A 13,362-nucleotide genomic window follows, 5' to 3' on the forward strand; every position below is an offset into this window, starting at 1 on the left:
CTTGGACATCTTTCTAAGGTGTTAACTATAATTATTTTTCTAATTGATCAAACCTTGGCTCCTGAGGAACAACGGCATAATTTGGAATAGATTATCATTTGCCTGGAATAAAGCAGGTGGCTCTGAATCCACTCTGTTCTGATTCTGAGCCTTCATTAAGCTCCCAATTCCAATCAGTTTCTTGGTACTTTGATGCTCTGTGAACACTATCACCATAGTAACTTCACACAAAACGTTTGTACACCATTATTAGGATAATAAACATTATTGGGTCCAGTGATTAACAAGCACCCTTAAAAACTTGTAATCCTTGCAATGAGATCAGTATGGTTTCATTGCAAGGTCCTCCTTTCAGTCAAATAAATACTTCTATATCAGCCATTGATAATCAGGTATGCCGCATTCAGGAACATCATCATTCCTTACCAATACTCCTTCACTTTCAATTCAAATCTTTATTATCAGTGCACAACATATGTACAATTAGATTGGTTGAGCTCCCTCAGTGCACGCCCTCCCAGCACAATATAACTCACAGTGAAGACAGAATATCCCTAACCCAATAAATCATATCAACAAAACACCCAGTCCTATTGCATCAGTGTGAACATGTTACACATTGCGCCGGCCCTGCAGTTCATCATACTATGTAGTTACGATGTTATTTCTCATTCAGGAGTCTGACAGCCCACGGATAAAAACTATTCTTCAGCCTGTTCATGTGGCTGGCTATACTTCTATATCTCCTTCCCGATGGCAGGAGGGTAAAGAAGTGATGACTAGGGTGAGAATTTTCTTCATTCTTCTAAGGCAACGAGCCCTAGCGATCTCATCTAATGGTATCAGGGGACAGCCCATGATGTTTTGTGCTGTGCTCACCACTCTCTGTAATTTTTCTATCCACGGCTGTCAGACCAGCATGCCATACCATGATGAAATAAGTGAGGACACTTTCTATTGTGGATTGGTAATATATATACCGAATATGGTCTCCATGGCCTCTACTAACAGGTGTAAAAATAGTTATATTTATTAACATAAATGTAATAAATAAATGTAAATCATGTAAAAACAGAAACATCACTAGAACCAAAAATCACAAGACTTCATTTGATTTACTTTGGTCATGTTATGTATGCAAATTCATTGGGGAAGGAAGTGATGGTTGGAATGGTTAGTGGCTCAAGAAGAAGTGCAAGCAAAGAACTCGCTGGCTTGATTCAATCAAAAGCTGATACAAAGATGAACATCCAACAAGTGAGAGAAGCTGTACTTGATAGGGTAGCATGAAGATGGAAACTGATCAAGGAAAGATGGAAACTGATCAAGGAAAGAAGCGACTTAGAACTAAGGAGAAATTTCCTGACAGTTGGAACAATTAATAAGTGGGACAACTTGCCTGCAGAAGTTGTGAATGCTCCAACACTGGAAATTTTTAAGAAGATGTTGGATAACCATCTGTCTGAGATGGTGTAGGGTTTCCTGCCTGGGCAGGGGGTTGAACTAGAAGGCCTCCAAAGTCCCTTCCAACTCTGTTGTTATTATTATTATTAAGATCACTTGCCTATAAAATCGCCATGACTGAACAATTAAAACTAACTAATAAATAAATAAACAACTATCTGAATGGTTGTTTCTAACTATTCTAACTGAATTGACTTTTGTCCCCAAATTATGGGGACTTTAAAAATATGTCTATTTTTTTCCCACAGAAATAAGTGATAGATTTACAGTTTTATGCTTATGCATGTGTCAGAACTTTGCTATGAAAAACTTGAATTTCATATTTAAGTAAATTTGTAATTACATCACTGTTTGCTGCTCAAATTCATTTCAAATGGATAAACCTAACTCCTCTTAATGTTGAGAATTAGAGCACACTGGCTCATATCACCGCCAGGCAGATGCTATTACAAGCACAGGCTTACTTATCATAACACAGCACTTACCTATTAGGATTAGAAATAAGTATTTGCCATTTGGACCACCACAAAATGATTGATTAAGTATGTATATATAATTTCAAAGAAAGGATTATTTTTCCAAATAAACAAGATATTTTGGATCCCTTACCCAGAACAAGATTTTTTGGAGGCAAATAGCATAAATGAGAATTAAGAAATAGCCATGTGGAGATGATGTTGTTATCAGCTTAGACTGTTGCATTCTGTTCTGGGAAAATGCATATTTTAATTGGTATTGTGTATGCATGTGCACATATCCATTTCCAGTTGGCATGTGGGATTCTTATACAGAAATAATTTTACAAAACTTCACCTAAATGAAGATATTTTTCTTCATTCTAAACCATTGCTCTTAACATTCTGGTCTGACTAGGAATCACATCTAATTTCAGTGAATTCCTTTTATTCCTAATGCAGATGGATTTTAACTTATTCTACTTCATTTCAACCTGTTACTAAGTCGTATTTGCTCCTTCTTATTTATCTCACTGAAATTTCATCCTATTAACTTCCACCCAATTCTTTAATCTTTCAGGATATTTAATAATCCTTTGCTCACTAGAGTGTGATCTGCATTACTGCCATATCATTATGTGAAGGTATGCAAATTCATTGGGGAAGGAAGTGATGGTTGGAATGGTTAGTGGCTCAAGAAGAAGTGCAAGCAAAGAACTCACTGGCTTGATTCAATCAAAAGCTGATACAAAGATGAACATCCAACAAGTGAGAGAAGCTGTACTTGATAGGGTAGCATGAAGATGGAAACTGATCAAGGAAAGATGGAAACTGATCAAGGAAAGAAGTGACTTAGAACTAAGGAAAAATTTCCTGACAGTTAGAACAATTAATAAGTGGGACAACTTGCCTGCAGAAGTTGTGAATGCTCCAACACTGGAAATTTTTAAGAAGATGTTGGATAACCATCTGTCTGAGATGGTGTAGGGTTTCCTGCCTGGGCAGGGGGTTGGACTAGAAGGCCTCCAAAGTCCCTTCCAACTCTGTTGTGATTATTATTATTAAGATCACTTGCCTATAAAATCGCCATGACTGAACAATTAAAACTAACTAATAAATAAATAAACAACTATCTGAATGGTTGTTTCTAACTATTCTAACTGAATTGACTTTTGTCCCCAAATTATGGGGACTTTAAAAATATGTCTATTTTTTTCCCACAGAAATAAGTGATAGATTTACAGTTTTATGTTTATGCATGTGTCAGAACTTTGCTATGAAAAACTTGAATTTCATATTTAAGTAAATTTGTAATTACATCACTATTTGCTGCTCAAGTTCATTTCAAATGGATAAACCTAACTCCTCTTAATGTTGAGAATTAGAGCACACTGGCTCATATCACCGCCAGGCAGATGCTATTACAAGCACAGGCTTACTTATCATAACACAGCACTTACCTATTAGGATTAGAAATAAGTATTTGCCATTTGGACCACCACAAAATGATTGATTAAGTATGTATATATAATTTCAAAGAAAGGATTATTTTTCCAAATAAACGAGATATTTTGGATTCCTTACCCAGAACAAGATTTTTTGGAGGCAAATAGCATAAATGAGAATTAAGAAATAGCCATGTGGAGATGATGTTGTTATCAGCTTAGACTGTTGCATTCTGTTCTGGGAAAATGCATATTTTAATTGGTATTGTGTATGCATGTGCACATATCCATTTCCAGTTGGCATGTGGGATTCTTATACAGAAATAATTTTACAAAACTTCACCTAAATGAAGATATTTTTCTTCATTCTAAACCATTGCTTTTAACATTCTGGTCTGACTAGGAATCACATCTAATTTCAGTGAGTTCCTTTTATTCCTAATGCAGATGGATTTTAATTTATTCTACTTCATTTCAACCTGTTACTAAGTCGTATTTGCTCCTTCTTATTTATCTCACTGAAATTTCATCCTATTAACTTCCACCCAATTCTTTAATCTTTCAGGATATTTAATAATCCTTTGCTCACTAGAGTGTGATCTGCATTACTGCCATATCATTATGTGAAGGTATGCAAGCCACATATTACAACCTATGTGATAGTTTGGTGATAGAAAGACACACAGACCGACCGATAGATATTAAACTAATTGTGGAGGTGCATCGGCAACGTTATTTTTATCTAGATGTTTCTGAATAACTGACTTTTTTAAAAAAAAACATCCATTTCACATTGCACACCTGGTAAAATTCATTATGGCATTCATATATAAAGGTACAACTTTTCCCTGTCCAGTTGAATTCAACTCTAATGAATAATGCTCATCTCTATTTCTTAGTTGAGGTAGCCAACGTTGTCTGAAGATGTTTCCATGGTCATGTGGCCATGTATGCCAAGGCACACAGAATACTGTTACCTTTCCACAGAAGTGGTAACTATCTACTTGCATTTGCAGGCTTTGGAATTACTAGGTGGTAACAGGAGCTGGGACAAGTAACAATAACTCATCCATATTTACCCTACTTCTTAATCTATCAATGTTTAGAAAGACACTTATCATTCCCATGCATTCATGTTCTAATGTTACTGTGATATTGTACAGAAATGTTATAGCTCCACTGAGTGATTGGGGGAGGGGGACATAAAACATGTGTATGGGTTGGTCAGGAAACAGCCATGCTGTACTCTACTCAAACTTTGCATATGTTTAGAAATTGTTGAAAGGAAGCATGTCCCAGATATAATGCAGACCTACTTCTGCCATAGCTGGTAGTATGGATCTAGCTCAGATTTTTGCTGAACTTCATGAACAATTAGCTAATCAATATAGAATAGAATGAATAGAATAGAATAGAATTTTATTGGCCAAGTGTGATTGGACACACAAGGAATTTGTCTTGGTGCATATGCTCTCAGTGTACATAAAAGAAAAGATACGTTCATCAAGGTACAACATTTACAACACAATTGATGATCAATATATCAATATAAATCATAAGGATTGCCAGCAACAAGTTATAGTCATACAGTCATAAGTGGAAAGAGATTGGTGATGGGAACTATGAAACGATTAATAGTAGTGCAGATTCAGTAAATAGTCTGACAGTGTTGAGGGAATTATTTGTTTAGCAGAGTGATGGCCTTCGGGAAAAACTGTTCTTGTGTGTAGGTGTCCTGGTGGGCAGTGCTCAATAGCGTGCTTTTGAGGGTAGGAGTTGAAACAGTTTATGTCCAGGATGCGAGGGATCTGCAAATATTTTCACGGCCCTCTTCTTGATTCGTGCAGTATACAGGCCCTCAATGGAAGGCAAGTTGGTAGCAATTATTTTTTCTGCAGTTCTAATTATCCTCTGAAGTCTGTGTTTTTCTTGTTGGGTTGCAGAACCGAACCAGACAGTTATAGAGGTGCAGATGACAGACTCAATAATTCCTCTGTAGAATTGGATCAGCAGCTCCTTGGGCAGTTTGAGCTTACTGAGTTGGCGCAGAAATAACATTCTTTGTTGTCCTTTTTTAATGATGTTTTTGATGTTAGCTGTCCATTTGAGATCTTGCGATATGATAGAACCCAGAAATTTGAAGGTTTCTACTGTTGATACTGTGTTGTCAAGTATTGTGAGAGGTGGAAGTATGGAAGGGTTTTTCCTAAAGTCTACCACCATTTCTACGGTTTTGAGTGTGTTCAGTTCCAGATTGTTTTGGTTGCACCACAAGGCTAGTCGCTCGACCTCTCGCCTATATGCGGATTCGTCATTGTCTCGAATGAGACCAATCACTGTTGTGTCATCTGCGAACTTCAGTAGCTTAACAAATGGATCATTGGAGATGCAGTCATTGGTATACAGAGAGAAGAGAAGTGGGGAGAGCACACAGACTGACCGATAGATATTAAACTAATTGTGGAGGTGCATCGGCAACATTATTTTTATCTAGATGTTTCTGAATAACTGACTTTTTTTTAAAAAAACATCCATTTCACATTGCACACCTGGTAAAATTCATTATGGCATTCATATATAAAGGTACAACTTTTCCCTGTCCAGTTGAATTCAACTCTAATGAATAATGCTCATCTCTATTTCTTAGTTGAGGTAGCCAACGTTGTCTGAAGATGTTTCCATGGTCATGTGGCCATGTATGCCAAGGCACACAGAATACTGTTACCTTTCCACAGAAGTGGTAACTATCTACTTGCATTTGCAGGCTTTGGAATTACTAGGTGGTCACAGGAGCTGGGACAAGTAACAATAACTCATCCATATTTACCCTACTTCTCAATCTATCAATGTTTAGAAAGATACTTATCATTCCCATGCATTCATGTTCTAATGTTACTGTGATATTGTACAGAAATGTTATAGCTCCACTGAGTGATTGGGGGAGGGGGACATAAATCATGTGTATGGGTTGGTCAGGAAACAGCCATGCTGTACTCTACTCAAACTTTGCATATGTTTAGAAATTGTTGAAAGGAAGCATGTCCCAGATATAATGCAGACCTACTTCTGCCATAGCTGGTAGTATGGATCTAGCTCAGATTTTTGCTGAACTTCATGAACAATTAGCTAATCAATATAGAATAGAATGAATAGAATAGAATAGAATTTTATTGGCCAAGTGTGATTGGACACACAAGGAATTTGTCTTGGTGCATATGCTCTCAGTGTACATAAAAGAAAAGATACGTTCATCAAGGTACAACATTTACAACACAATTGATGATCAATATATCAATATAAATCATAAGGATTGCCAGCAACAAGTTATAGTCATACAGTCATAAGTGGAAAGAGATTGGTGATGGGAACTATGAAACGATTAATAGTAGTGCAGATTCAGTAAATAGTCTGACAGTGTTGAGGGAATTATTTGTTTAGCAGAGTGATGGCCTTCGGGAAAAAACTGTTCTTGTGTCTAGTTGTTCTGGTGTGCAGTGCTCTATAGCGCTTTTGAGGGTAGGAGTTGAAACAGTTTATGTCCAGGATGCGAGGGATCTGCAAATATTTTCACGGCCCTCTTCTTGATTCGTGCAGTATACAGGTCCTCATTGGAAGGCAAGTTGGTAGCAATTATTTATTTTGCAGTTCTAATTATCCTCTGAAGTCTGTGTTTTTCTTGTTGGGTTGCAGAACCGAACCAGACAGTTATAGAGGTGCAAATGACAGACTCAATAATTCCTCTGTAGAATTGGATCAGCAGCTCCTTGGGCAGTTTGAGCTTACTGAGTTGGCGAGAAAGAACATTCTTTGTTGTCCTTTTTAATGATGTTTTGATGTTAGCTGTCCATTTGAGATCTTGCGATATGATAGAACCCAGAAATTTGAAGGTTTCTACTGTTGATACTGTGTTGTCAAGTATTGTGAGAGGTGGAAGTATGGAAGGGTTTTTCCTAAAGTCTACCACCATTTCTACGGTTTTGAGTGTGTTCAGTTCCAGATTGTTTTGGTTGCACCACAAGGCTAGTCGTTCGACCTCTGGCCTATATGCGGATTCGTCATTGTCTCGAATGAGACCAATCACTGTTGTGTCATCTGAACTCGAGTAGCTTAACAAATGGACCATTGGAGATGCAGACTTTGGTATACAGAGAGAAGAGAAGTGGGGAGAGCACACAGCCTTGGGGCGCCCCTGTGCTAATTGTACAGGTATTTGATGTGATCTTGCTTAGCTTCACCTGCTGCTTCCTGTTTGTTAGGAAGCTTGTGATCCACTTACAAGTCTGTTCCGGTACCTGTAGCTGGTTTAGCTTAGTTAGAAGAATGTCTGGAATGATGGTATTGAATGCTGAACTAAAGTCTACAACAGGACCCTTGCATAGGTCTTTGGAGACTCAAGATGTTGTAGGATGTAGTGCAGAGCCATATTAACAGCATCATCTGTTGATCTATTTGCTCGGTATGCAAATTGCAAGGGTCTAAGAGCGGATTCGTGATGGTTTTCAGGTAGGAAAGCACTAGCCTTTCAAAGGTTTTCATGACTACAGATGTTAGAGCAACTGGTCTGTAGTCATTCAGTTCCTTGATGGTGGGCTTCTTCGGCACTGGGATGATGGTAGAGCGTTTGAAGCAAGAAGGAACATAGCACATCTCTAGTGATTTATTGAAAATATGGGTGAAGATGGGGGCCAATTGGTCAGCACAGACTTTTAAGCAAGAAGGAGTTATCTTGTCTGGGCCTGGAGCTTTTCCTGGCTTTTGTCTGTGAAATAGGTCCTGCACTTCCTTTTCTGTGATCACTAGGGGTTGTGAACCCAATGAAATGGGGTCAGTTGTAGGAGGCTTGGCTGTTGTTGGTGTGTCTGAGATGGGGGTTGTGGAGATAGGTGGCTGTAGTTTCCTTTCAAACCTGCAGTAAAACTCATTCAGGTCATCTGCCAGTTGTTGATTACCTTCAGCCTGGGAAGGAGGTTTGCCATAGCCGGTGATATTTTTAAGAGTTTTCCACATGTTTGCTGGTTCATTTGCTGAAAATTGATTCTTTAGCTTTTCAGAGTAGCTTCTTTTTGCTGCTCTTATCTCCCTTGTTAGTGCATTTCTGGCCTGATTGTACAGCATTTTATCACCTTTTCTGTAGGCTTCCTCTTTGGAATGTCGTAGCTGTTTAAGTTTAGGTGTAAACCAAGGTTTGTTATAGGGTAACGCATGTAGTTTGGAGACTTGTCTATAGTTGGCTGCAAATAATTTATCTGCTTTTAGAAAAGCAACCAACCTGAAACCAAAATAATTGAGAAAATTTACTTCAACATTCTAGAGGAATCAGTTTCTATATAAGTTTAATTGTTTTCTGGTTTGTCTTCCCAGCAAAGTTGACCAAGAAGATATTCACACATACAGGATATTATTCTTATCAGGTGCAAAGATGCTAACTGACACCTGAATGAAACTTCTCCTATCCATTATCTCAAAATGTAAATGTGAAATCATAGGAGGATACTTTTTCCAGCTAGCTAATGGAATGGACAATAGAAATGTTATGTATTAAATCTAAAGTGATATGCATGGTTTGTTATTATGATAATGGGGATTAAGAAGTCAGGGGGGTAGGGAAAGAGGGAGGGAAGGAGAGAGAGAGGGAGGATATGTTGTGTAGTCTTTCATCAATCAATACAGAGTATGTAGTTTTAGGTCTGCTAAGAGAATCTGATTGATCTGATTGGCAGTGTCCAATGTCTCAGAGGTTGCCACAAATAAGAAGGAATCGAGCTGTTCTCCAGGGCACCTGAAGGCAGGACAAGAAGCAATGAATGGAAACTAATCAAAAAGAGAAACAACCTAAAATTAAGAGGAAAATTCCTGATAGAACAATTAATCAGTGGAACAACTTGCCTACAAAAGTTATGAATGCTCCAACATTGGAAGTTTTTAAGAAGATATTGGACAACCATTTATTTGAAATGGTATAAGGTTTCCTGCCTGAGCAGGGGGTTTGACTAGAAGATCTCCAAGGTCCCTTCCAACTCTGTTATTCTGTTATTCTGATCTGGAATTGGACCTTCCTTCTAAAGATCCTAAATAAAACATTGGTGCTGAAAAAACAGAAATACATTTCTTTTCTCTTTAGTCTCTCTCACACATGCTTTGAAAAACTTAATGGATATAAAATATAAATCCTCAAGTTCAAATACAGGTATTATTTAAACTTTCTGAAGTCATTTCTAGTGCTAAATAGAAGTAACTGAAGAACAATTTTATCCTATTAAGATTAGCAGCCTTAATATTTCAGTTATATTTTTTTCAGCATATGTTATTGACTTTTGTGTTTTTCATTTTCTTTACAAACAAAATGTTCTTCAGTAAAAAACAGACATCTATACAGAGAAATACACAGGCATACAACGAAGTCTTGTTAAAAATTCACTTTAACAAAATGATACAATGCAGATTTTCTACCCATGCTATAATTTTTTACTGAAGATAATAAAAACTTTCAAATACAATTAAACTATTTGCACACGTTATAGTTGTTTAGGAAATATGAAATGCATAAAATTAAGTTTTTAAACTTCTTGAAGGAAATAAAACAAGCTAAATAAATAAATGAAACAACTCCTTAAAATTGTCTATATTATGTTCCTTCTAAGCTGAGGAATTCTTTCCTTTTTATTTATTTGTTATGCCACTGTAAATTGGTTCAAAAGTAGTATACATGCTGATTAATTTTTACTCCGTTAGCCATGTATATGAGATGGACAAGCTATAAATTTGTTAAATACATTAAATGAATAATTAAGTAGCAGTTTCCAGCATTACATTGAAAGATGAAAGATGAAATAAGCACAGAAATGACTGGTTGCTATTAAATAGATTTGATTTAATTTTCATTAGTGCCATAAGTCAAATCCCATCTGTGGCCATTCCTGTATTAGCAATTTACAGCATGTGTCATATTGTCTTCCATGCTGCTATGAAATTTTAGGATAGAAATTCTATTACTGAAAAAAAAATTGTGGATATTTGTGGGAGATTTATTTAAATATTATCCCTGGTTCTTCCCCCTCCCCCCATATTATGTGGCCAAAATCCAAGTAAAAATAACTGCTCATTTGAAATGCTTTGCAAAGTTCATAAGAATCCACTCCAGACTGTTCAGTGTTATAAAGGGACCACAATTTCTTTTGAAATTATATTGTCGTTGTTTGGCTTGGATGTGAGCATTAATTGATTAAATAAAAGTATGGAAAATATATATATTTACTTAATTCTAAAGCACTTAACTTTAGAATTAAATACAGATGGCTTTTTTGGCAGTGGTTTGCTCTCCAAGCTTGTTTCAATTTAGTTTTTGAACGTTTCGTTACCAGACTAGGTAACGTAATCAGCAGGGTTGTCTTGTCCTATTCTCCTTAGCTTATAAATGTCTCGTGTGCCACTTTGGTCAGTTGATCGTGTGATTGGTTGTTCAATGAATCCCGAGCTACAAGTATTTTCTATTATTTCACAGGTGTTTTCTTCCTACATAGGCAGAAACAACAAATATTGAATTATTTATTCTTGAAGAAATATTGAGAATTCTACAGAATATGTTAAAAATGTTAATATGTCACAGCTGAGCATTTTTTAAAAAAATTGCAACATGCTGATATCCAGTAATTGATATCTCAGTTGCCTTTAAAAAAAACTAAAAAAAAAACCCTCTTACTATCCTGGCTAAGAAGGGAAGTATTATATTACTAGAGACAGGGACTCTGTCTTGGAATGCATTACTTTTGTGCCAAGTATTCAATTGCTTTAAAATTTTTGGCCTGACCTTTTGGACCTGGAGTATTTTTATTGGCCTCCACGTCATGGTGATTTATCTACATAGTTCACTTGCAGACCAAGAAATGAAAGCATAATGACCTTTTCTTCTAAGGTGAGTGGGCTCAGCATATTTTTGATGTCCTGTCACTTACAAGACTATTCAGGCATTTAAAAGATTAGGCAACTTATTTGATACACTGGAGGCAAAACGAGTCTGATAAACTCAGCCAATAGATCTAGTTAAGAATCAACATATATATATCATGTTGTATATTGCTTTTGTTTTATACATTCTTTTAGTGTGTATGTGTCTATATGTGTGTGTGTGTGTGCTGTTGTTGTTGGTCCTATTTAGATTAGAAAATATCGGCCCAGTTGTCCAAACAAACCAATCAAGGTATTATTGTATTTTGTTACAAAAAGTATAATTAGTGTTTAAAAGGACTAAATGGTTGCACGATTGATGAAGATGCACAGAGATTGATTAAGGATCAATTCAGACAGTCAATGTAATTTTCCAATCCTGTATTGAATTTAAAACATATTGACATTATGGACTGAAGAGGGCATTTGTGCTGATTCTGTTTTCATGAATTTGTCTTATTTTTTGTAAGAAGAGAATTTTATTTATTTTAACTTTGTATATTCTATTGTTTTTATTTATGGCTGTACACCGCCCTGAGTCCTTCGGGAGAAGGGGGGTATAAAAGTTTAAATAAATAAATAAATAAATAAATAAATAAACATCTTCTCAAAGCCTTGGGGAATAGCCACATGATTATGAAAGGGAAACTGTCTACAAAATTTGACAAAAAGCTTTATAAGAGTTTGCATGGAGATGGTCATCTACTGACATGATAAGACCTTCAGCAAAGATCTTTGGTTATGAGCTTAAAGCATTGCTTTTAGAAAACAACAGAGGGCATTTATGATCTCCCTAACTCCGTCCAAGAGTTTCCCCCTTCAAGATAATTGCAGGAGGCTGCAACTAATTAGGTTAAGCCTGTTGAAAGACTTAGTAAATGTCTATGGAGATTCTCAGTCATCCAGGTCTTGGTTGTTCCCATGTAATGCTTAGAATCTTTAAGTCTTCCTTTCTTTGTCATATATTTCAAGGACATCTTCTTAGTTGTTTGGCATTGGGGGAGTTCATTGCTGGTCCCAAGCCCAGATGAGAAAGGAGGAGAGTTGGTCATCGGGCTAACAACCTGTCCCTGTAAAAATTATAACTGCTACAGAAACAGCAGAAAATTTAATCAACCAGACAAGAATTCTGTTTTGAGCTGTATGGCTTACATGATGATACCAGAGCAAACCAGCAACATTGTCTAGTGACAGAAGTCAAAAACTATCTTCTTAACCAAGAACATCACAAGAATTGGGACATGGAATGTGAAAAAAGTAGCGTATGATCAAATATATAAATTAAAATCTGTGTTTTAGTTGTGTTAGTATTAGCAAGTTTTTTATGTTGGTTATTTGATATATATTTTTTTTATTCAAAAAGTTTTACAAAATTTTTTCCCCCCTTTCCCCCCAACCCCCCTCCCCCTGACTTCCCGGAAGAAGCACAAGGTATAGTTAAAAATAAGACAAACATATGCTAAGAAAATTTTTCCCCAAAACTATTATACCAATTTTCCCTCTCTGTCTCTGACTTCCTCCTAACATAACCAAAATCCTTCAAAAAATAAATAAATTAACAATTAACAGTAATAAAATATATAAATCAATAGAACAAATTAATCCTAAAGTATTTAAAACCAGCTAAAGCATAAAAATCCAATCCAATTCAAAGAATATCTCCCTTATAGCTTATATAACCATATAATTTTTCCCCCAGGTCTTTCTTACATAAAATCTTTCAAGAATATTCTATTTAAAATACAGTTCAACACATTATGAAATTGCAATACCGAAAATTACAATATCTATTAAAAATTAGTTACCTGTACTAAATAAATTAGTAGGACTTATTACTGTTAATAACCAAGCAATCAAGTAATTCACTTGTCTGACATGCTGAGTCGCATAACAGTGACATTGTTTATTTGTGATCTCATACTTGTGACTTGATGAACATTGAATTTGCCTTATGTAGTGATCCTATACTACAGTTTAACCTTTAATTGATTATATCTCAGTTAAATTGAGCAGGGCATTTTGTCTTCTGCAGTCTGAACTTCTGTTTCAGTTAA

The sequence above is a fragment of the Ahaetulla prasina genome, chromosome 2 (genome assembly GCF_028640845.1).
Source record: "Ahaetulla prasina isolate Xishuangbanna chromosome 2, ASM2864084v1, whole genome shotgun sequence".
NCBI lineage: Eukaryota > Metazoa > Chordata > Lepidosauria > Squamata > Colubridae > Ahaetulla > Ahaetulla prasina.